The sequence below is a fragment of the Hemibagrus wyckioides genome, linkage group LG14 (genome assembly GCF_019097595.1).
Source record: "Hemibagrus wyckioides isolate EC202008001 linkage group LG14, SWU_Hwy_1.0, whole genome shotgun sequence".
Lineage (NCBI taxonomy): Eukaryota > Metazoa > Chordata > Actinopteri > Siluriformes > Bagridae > Hemibagrus > Hemibagrus wyckioides.
Window position 1 is genome coordinate 12614780 of NC_080723.1, and position 10130 is coordinate 12624909.

A 10130-nucleotide genomic window follows, 5' to 3' on the forward strand; every position below is an offset into this window, starting at 1 on the left:
AACCTGCTCTCACCGCTCGTATCATTTGTCTAAGTGTGTCTGTCAGAGGGCAAGTGTTGATGATGATTATCGTCAGCTCCATCCTTATTACCATCAGCACACCCCATTGCTCTGTATTGATTGCCTAAAACATGATCCGTCTGTGCTGTGACATGAAAATAATTTTGATAAAGTATAGGGAAAGGCATAAACAGAGAGAGAGAGAGAGAAAGAGAGAGCTGTATGGTTCAACGTTAACAACAAGGACAAATAAACCAAGAACATAATGGCAGGAAGCCGGCTATGAAAAGGTCCCTTATGTTTGTAATGCAATCTTATAATTAGGACCAAATTCCATTAATGGAAGCCCGTCTTCAGCAAAAATTCAGCTTCATTAGGATGGCTGGGGACACCACACATCTTGCCAGTATGCACACATACCAATTTCAACTCCAGTCCCCATTTCATTCTGCTCTTCAAAATGCACAGAGCAGGGAGTAATTCATTTACTTTTTGCCTCTGCATCCCCCAAACAACCTAATTATAATGCTAATGTTAGGGCAGTAGCAGAAAATTGGGAGAGCAGTAGCAGTTGGAGACCAGCAAGGCTATCACTCCCTTCCTCAAAGAACCCCACTGATGAAATCAGCTAAGCAGCAGAAAGTGCCTGGTCAGCAGCAGGCTTGTGACCCACAGCTGGGACTTGGGGGGGGAGTTGATACACACACTCACTTAACACCCCTGCACAGGACACACACCGGCCAACGAGCTCTTTACTCCCAGGACCAGAATACACCCATAGTAGCTTCATCTTCATATGGTTAAACCATTATTCACTGGTCTCCATTTATCAAAGCATACGACAACTTTTAATTCTGTGTGTAGGAACTGCCAGTACGTGAAGGGAAATTGGTATGTATCACACCTGCAACATCCACAGCCATAAGCAATGAATGTTGATAAACATCACAGAAGCCTAATTGCACCATTCATGCACGGCCACACTCATCTGCATAAAGAACCGCCCCCATATCAGCATACATGGTAAATAAATTCTCTTTAAAAATTCCAGTAGAATGGTCATGACACTGCTTGTTGCAGACAACACGTAATATGTCAAAATGTCAAAGAAGAACAACTTCACCAACAATGAAGATATATAAAAATTAAGGAGCAATATAAATGTATGTAGGGCCACCTACAGATAATCAAGGGTAAAACAGCTTTCCGCCGACGCAGCCATTGTTTCCAGTGAAGAGCATGCTTAGGTTTGCTCGAAACCACTCAAAGTCCATTCAAATTCAACTTTGACCCTGTTTTATGTTACTGTTTTCAAAGTGCAACCAACAAGATAAGTCCTCTTATGCGATGTAGCAAAAACCCCTCTTCTCTGAAGGATGACCAAAGCCAGTACCTTTTTTTTTTTTTTTTTTGAGAAACATGCAGAATGGGCTAGCCCTACATTTTCAAATCCATCTTCGATGAAATAGCACCTCTTTAACTTCACAGTGAAAACGCTGATCATTCATTATTTTGCGCCTACCTTTGCGGTGAGCGAAGAGCAAAATGCTGATCATCTGTAGGCGGCCTGAGACATGTCATTATTCAGATCGTAGCTGGTTGGGAAATGCCAGACCTGTCTTCAATTTCTCATTGAAATGTGCCTGTGGCTAAAAACCTTAAAACTGAAATTAACTAAACTTGCACTAGGCAAATGGAATTGACTAATGAGCCAATCATCACTCTTAGAAAAATAGGTGCTCTACTAGTGCACAGATGTGTGTGCCAAATTTTCAATTAGGACATCATTTTAATCCGAAAGGTTAGCTCTGTCAACCTTTTACACCATTTTACTTAATATTTCATCAGTGTCACAGCTCTGCACCTTGTTGTGAAAACCAAAATCAATAATACCTCTGTCAGTTATACTGATATGACTGACAATAAATGGGATGGAGCTTCTCATAATCAATTGATCACTGAACTACCACTGGGGGTTTAACACTACACTATTTGAATTAAAACCCACTTCATGCATAATGATTTGCTTTTTTTTACAACATATGATTAGATTAACTCTATATCTATATCTAATATAAATAAAATGATTTATGGCTCCAAAAAATAACCAAAATTTTTATTCAGTTCATTGTCTGTACCACTTATCCGATCTATACTCGGGTCACAGGGAGCCTGTGCCTATCTCAGGCATCAAGGCAGGATACACCATGGACAGAGTGCCAACCCATCACAGGACACACACACTACAGGCAATTCAGAGACTCCAATCAGCCTAGAAGCATGTCTTTGGACTGTGGGAGGAAACCCACCAAGCAGGGGGAGAACATGCAAACTCCACACACAGTGAGCGCGAACCCAGGATGCTGGAGGTGTGAGGTGAACGCGCTAACCACTAAGCAACCGTGCCACCCATAACCAAAATATTAATGTATATATTTTTTTCTTCTTCTTCTGGCTTTTCCCTTCAGGGGTCACCACAGCGAATCATCTCCCTCCACCTTTCCATGTCTTTTGCATTCTCAACACTTGCACCCACTAGCTTCATATCCTCATTTATTACATCCATATACCTCCTCTTCGGCCTTCCTCTTTGCCTCCTTCCTGGCAGCTCCATGTCCAACATTCTCCTACCAATATACTCACTCTCCCTCCTCTGAATATGTCCAAACCATCTTAATCTGGCCTCCCTAACTTTGTCCCCCAAACGTCCAACATCAGCTGTCCTTCTGATGTACTCGTTCCTAATCCTGTCCAACCTTGTCACTCCCCAAGAGAACCTCAACATCTTAATGTATATATTATGATAATAGTTAAATAATAATTAAAGCAGTCCCTGGCTGTAAAATAGGGACCCTATGAGAACCCCTGATCTAAATATAATGTAGCAATTATCTCTTCCATTTACACAGAATGCAGCAGTTAACCATGACATTTCAAGAGACTGTAGGTGTTAAACTGTTAGATTCTCTTGCCTGTATTCATCCTCATATCACTACAGCAGAACAAAACTCAGTTAGAGGAATAGGATATGCTCAACTGCATTTTCAGGGTCTTGTCTTGTCACTGCTGAACATCTGTCCTACCTTTCTTGGACTTCTATACCAAAGTTAATTAATGTACGGCTAGCCTACGGTACATGATACAAAGCCATAATATTATTAGAATTATTATGTTACAGATTATGAAATGAAATGTTTTTTTTTTTTTTGCATGTGTGAAAAAGATATTTACTGTAAACTAAACAAATTACAAACTTCTAAAGCATGCATGCAAAGACAAAGCTTATTTGCCTTACATGCTTTCTAAAGAAGATCATTTGTACAGCTACCTGCTTTGCTTTGAATTTTAGCTCAACACTGACTTAACACGTCGTTCTTTATAAGACAATGGTTTCAGTGTCAATTTCATTTTCCTGAAACCAAATTTAGCAATTTGTAACAGCTGCACAAAAATCAAGAAATTCTTCTAAAACCAATGTCAGGAAAGACTTGCTGTTTCTTAAGTGCCAAACTCAAAGAAAAGAAAAAAAAAGTTCCACAGAAGTTGAGCCTACAATTGCATTTACATATGTTCACTTTGCATAGTGATGTGGGCGAGACAGAGCGAGCGACATCTCTCTCAGCACTGAAGGAACTGTCTGGAGCCTGCTTTAACAAGATTCTCCAACGAACAATGCAATAAGACCCACCAAAAAAAAAAACCCCACATACACAGGTCTTTTTTGTTCCTTAAGCATCTGAACAGGGCAGAGAGGCATGACGTCTTAACACCAAATGCAATTATCTTTGCAATTCTGAAATCTAAGCACAACTAACCCACTCCAGCAAATGCACAAAGTGAATAAGGTGAGTGTGTGCTCATGTTTGCTCTTCACTTCTATCAACACCGATTCTTACAAGCAACTGGGCACATTTTAAATAGGGCCCAAAAGTAATAAGTGTATGTATAAAGGAACACACATAAACTGTACTGCACAAAGTAAACCACAACAAATACATCTGGAACTGTTTCTGAATCAATAAGAACCTCTTCCCACTATCAGACCCTGGTGGATATAGCTCAGCCAAGTGAATAAGTCACCTAATGATGCAGATTCTGGTGTGGAGTTGGATTACACTGTCTGAATCCACAAACGTGCAGAAAAGTTTTATAACTCAGGTACAAAACCTAAGACATGTAGACATTTAAATCCATGTTAATTAAGGAGACCATTACAATTAGACAGCAATAAGACACCTCACTGGTGGCAAACAGCTAAGGATGGCAATTAGCTGAAACATTCTCCTAAAGACACCAATCATGCATGTAATCACGGCTGACAAGTAAATACGCCTGCTGATTTTGATGAAACTTTGAAATGTGAGTTGGATGGCTTTCATTATCATGAGAAGCATGAACAAGGATTATAACACCAGTGTTCAAGCAGCAACATTTAGACACATTTATGCCTTTGCTTCAGGACTACCACAAATCAGTCAGTGTATGGCAAGAACATTGTCTTTTAGACCAAGAAATTCCAAATGACACATAAAGCAACCATTTGATAAATATATCTGTGGATTTTTTTTATATAACATTTTGACTAACTGGGCCAAATTCTTACGTGTCCCATGTAGAACATATAAACCCACTTATTATTAATAGTGCTCAGTTAACAGGTTGTGATCCTCTACCACAGCAGCACAATACAGATGAAAAACTGAGCTCTCTACACCCATTTCGCATTGATGTATTCCTGCAGCAAAACCCTAGAGTCAAAATCCATCAGCAGATGGTACTCAGTCACTGTAGTTATGCGGCATAACCTCCCAACACATGAAAAACCTACATTACCAGTCAAAAGTTTCAAGAGACAAGATTGAATATATATATATATATATATATATATATATATATATATATATATATATATATATATATATATATATATATTTAATATATATACAGCGAGGGAAAAAATTATTTGATCCCCTGCTGATTTTGTATGTTTGCCCACTGACAAAGAAATGATCAGTCTGTAATTTTAATGGTAGGTTTATCTGAACAGTGAGAGACTAAACAATAAGAATAACAACAAAATAATCCAGAAAAACACATTTCAAAAAAGTTATACATTGATTTGCATTTTATTGAGTGAAATAAGTATTTGACCCCTTTGCAAAACATGACTTAGTACTTGGTGGCAAACCCTTGTTGGCAATCACAGACGTCAGACATTTCTTGTAGTTGGCCACCAGGTTTGCACACATCTCACATCTCAAGGAATTTGGGCCCACTCCCTCTTTGCATCCACGACCCATTTTCAATGCCCTGGCTGAGGGAAGGAGGTTCTCACTCAAGATTTGACGGTACATGGCTCCGTCCATCATCCCTTTGATGCGGTGCGGTTGTCCTGTCCCCTTAGCAGAAAAACACCCCCAAAGCATAATGTTTCCACCTCCATGTTTGACAGTGGGTATGGTCTTCTTGGAGTTATAGGCAGCATTCCTCCTCCTCCAAACACGGCGAGTTGAGTTGATGCCAAAGAGCTGGATTTTGGTCTCATTTGATCACATGACCTCTGAATCATTCAGATGTTCACTGGCAAACTTCAGATGAGCCTGTACATGTGCTTTCTTTAGCAGAGGGACCTTGCGGGCGCTACTGGATTTCAGTCTTTCACGGCGTAGTGTGTTACCAATTGTTTTCTTGGTGACTATGGTCCCAGCTGCCTTGAGATCACTGACAAAATCCTCCAGTGTAATTCTGGGCTGATTCCTCGCCGTTCTCATGATCATTGAAACTCCATGAGGTGATATCTTGCATGGAGCCCCAGACAGAGGAAGATTGACAGTCCTTTTGTGTTTCTTCCATTTGAGAATAATCGCACCAACTGTTGTCACCTTCTCACCAAGCCGCTTGGCGATGGTCTTGTAGCTCATTCCAGCCTTGTGTAGGTCTACAATCTTGTCCCTGAGATCCATGGACAGCTCTTTGGTCTTGGCCATGATGGAGAGTTTGGAATCTGATTGATTGCTTCCTTCTGTGGACAGGTGACTCTCCCCGAGATTGCTCCTACTGTAATCTCAGCTCGTTACCTGTATAAAAGACACCTGGGAGCCAGAAATCTTTCTGACTGATAGGGGATCAAATACTTATTTCACTCATTAAAATGCAAATCAATGTATAACTTTTCTGAAATGCGTTTTTCTGGATTTTTTTTGTTGTTATTCTGCCTCTCACTGTTCAAATACACCTACCATTAAAATTACAGACTGATCATTTCTTTGTTAGTGGGCAAACATACAAAATCAGCAGGGGATCAAAAAAAAAAAATTCCCTCACTGTATATATATATATATATTATTGATTTAAAACATTTTGATAAAAGCTTATTTTTTTAATAGTTTTTTTTTTTTGTTTTAAGACAAATGTAAGAATTTAGTAGGTTAATTTATGTTATGTTTTAATTTACAGCTGAATTGTTCCTCTAAATTGTTTTCAGCAGTGAGGAACTCAGGCTATTTGGTCATTTTAAAAATAGCCTGCTGTGTGAAGCTGGTTGAGAAGATGCCAAGCATGTAAGAGTTTCATCAGGAATACTGGATCACTGCATAAGTCCACCATCAATATCAAAAGGTAAATCTTATTGGAAAATCAGCAGCTTATACAAATGTAATTACCCTAATGGTTACACTGGCAGAAATATCCTGTTATATCTCATACACTTCTGTATGTACCACCTTAAATTATTATATATAACTACACAGGGATTGGACACATTTTATATAATGTAACATACTTCTTATAAAAAAAATAAATTGTTATATAATATTTTATTACATTTTATTTAAGAGTATAAACTATAGAAGTTCTTTAGCATAATATCCATCTATCTATTTTCTGTACTGCCTTTCCTATACAGGGTTGCAGGGAGTTTGGAGCCTACCCCAGGAGACACTTGAAACAAGGTGAGTGACAACCTCGATAGAGTGCCAACCCATTGGCGGGCACAATCACACACACACTACAGAGAGATACCAATCAGCCTACAACTCATGTCTTTGGACTGGAGGAAACCAGAAAACCCAGAGGAAACCACCCAAGCACACTGAGAACATCCAAACTCCACATACACAAGGTCGAGGCAGGAAGCGATACCCTGGAGGTGTGAGGCAATCATGGTAATCACTAAGGTACCTGCTCCTTTAGAATAAAAAACAAAGCACAATTAATATCCACCTTTTGGTTGTAACATGAGCAGAAATACCCACATAACATCTGTACAAATTGCTGGTCACTGTGGCAAAGTGCAAAATACAGCCCAAGGGTTCTGACATTTTAAGAAGCATAGTCCAAGAACAAGAGCTAATGGGGTGAGGAAATAAAATGTTCAATAAATTACACTTATGAATTGTCAAAACTACTAGAAAGTTATCCCTAGTGTGGATTTAATTAATTAATTACTTTTTCTTGCTAGTTTAGAAACCAGGTAACTCGGTTACACCTAATATCACTAAAATCTACAGTTGCATAAGTTGGCTTGGGTTCAGATTGCATGCCTACACTCTTACACTAGCTTTACTGTACAGAACAATCTCTGCTTAGTGCCTTATATTCTAACATGAAAAGAATAGTTCGGTTTCTACAGACTGCGGTGCACCATAACTCTTCTGCACTCGGTGGTCTGATTTATTAGCACTGTTGTGCTATGTCTGGAGGGTGCTACAGATTCAACTCATGGGTTAAGGAATCACTTCCTCATAGAAACAAAAACTCTTGAAAAAAATGGGAACATTTCTTTAAGCGTTTATGGTATTAGCTTCCCCAAAAATGGACTGTATTTCTAACTGTATTATATTCAGAACTGGTTTCTAAGAATATACTGAAGTCACTGACCATGAAGTACTGTAATTCATTCTGTGATGCAGACACAGCTAGCATTTTTTTCTTTTGTTATATATTATTGTTGTTATTTATAGTTATTTTATATTTGTCATTGCCATTGGTTTTTCCTGCTTTTTTTCTATTCGATGTTGAGTGTGGGTTATAGGTGGGTTAAAGTGCATAGTCTCACCTGTGGACTTGCAGTATTGATCTGTAAAGAGAGTTTTGGTCACAGAAATGGGAAGGATTGTAAAAGTTCTATACAACACACTCTCAGACTTGAAAAGAGACTCGCTTCCTCCCAGTCCTTCTGAAGCACAAACTCATACATGGTCATGCATAAAACTGAGCTGCCCTTAAAGTCTTGTAAACAAGAAAAATTCCTTAAGCCAGGCAGGAATTGCCTTATTAATTTGTAATATTGTTGGATTACTGGATCTTTCGGTAGCTTGTTTGTTTGCCAAGAATAAAGCAATGAACTGACAGGCAGGTGTGTCTGTCATCCTCAGACTTACTGAGGTATTTAATAAGATGCTTAACTTCACTAGACTGGATAGAACAGATTATCACAGCCGGCATTAAGCCAGTTGCATGCGTATGCACCGAATGAGATGCACTCATGATCATCTATATTCTGGTATGCACACATGCACATGTGTTTTCAAAATGATTTTACTAGGCTGCTGAATATTTCCTCTGATGAGTAGCTGGCAACGAAAGATATTAGAAAGGAAGATGTGTAGATTTAATTTCTAGACTCACTGTGCTTAAGATTTTCTATGTAGTCCAGTAGCATGATGAAAGCTTGGTGAAGAAACGGATATTCTAATGGGCCAAGAGTACATTTCTCATAAGCAAAGACAGATACATAACTCTGCACTGGAAGATTGGAAGGTAATGACACAGAGAGAGAGAGAGAGAGAGAGAGAGAGAGAGAGGTCAGCTGGGATCACCGGCACTAGTTCAGTTTAGATCAGAATTTAAGTCCTTATGCTGCTCCTCCAGGGAACACTAAATTCATCTATCCTGCACGCTCCATAGCTGCCAGTCCGACCCTCTCATTGATTAGCAGCTCTCTGGAAAATGGAAAGGGACAGCATCCAGACGGAGCCTTTGTCTCCATTGTTGAAACATGCTGCTGCTCAAAGCTACTTTCTGCAATTAAAGTCCCAGTACATCAGGGTTAGTTAAGCTTGTGGTCACAGCCAACAGAAATGGTGTAGATTCAGCATCACTGTAAATAGGAAAGGTCTGGCTGTGTTTTCAGCAATAAGTAATTACTATTTGTTTTAATTACACCAAACAGTATATATGTTTAGAACTTTCACATACTCACTGGCACACCACACCAAAATATCTTAATTTCTTCCTTATGTGGCACTCAACTATAATGTAATCATACATAGATGTGCCTGCTTGTCAGATAGACAGTTTAGCTAATAATAGGTAACAGTTGCAGTTATGAGTCTGCATTTAATGCATGGGCTAATCAGGGTTAAACTGCTGGATTCAAACAAAAAGCTCAGTCAGTCATTTGCCTGTAGCGTTATGAATTATGGCCCATCTCCTGATTAAGTCTGTCTACTAACATCCCTCCAGCCGGATCAGGAAGGGCAGGGCTTCAGGGAATATAATCTCCCTCTAGTAGTGTTCAGGTCCCCAATGAAAATGAACATTCCATTACATCCAAAGAAACAAGTGTTTTTTTATTATTATTTATTTATTTACATATAAATAAAAGCTTATTTGAATAAACCAAATGCTTGGTATTTAGAAGCTTCATTAGGTTTGTGCATGCTAAACTGTGTAAAATATAGTCCACCCAAAATGGTGAACATGAGTTATGTAGGAAATTACAAAACTAAGCAAACAGTGTGAACTTTCTGGGCATATGAAGTAGAGATGACCTTCTCAAAGACATCTTGTGTACACGCTCACCTCGTACTCTAAGTGTGAGATCCTGGAAAGGAAAGACCCATTTGAGAATACTAGTGTTCGAGCTTTTTTCCCCATTCTTACATTTTGAAGGACAAGCTTAAAAAGACCAACACCTGTACTTATAGTGAGATTATTATTCAGAAAGGGCAAGCATATTAACTGAATATGGTGGCTAATATGAAAGAGAATTCAAATCTTGATGGATGGAGAGATTTTCTTCTTGGAGTCAGCTCATGTGTTTTAAAGAGCTGTGTTGCCCCCTATCAGGTCTGGTTAGTACTGCAATTTAACTGTTAAAACAGGGAATAATACAGTCAACTTGATCG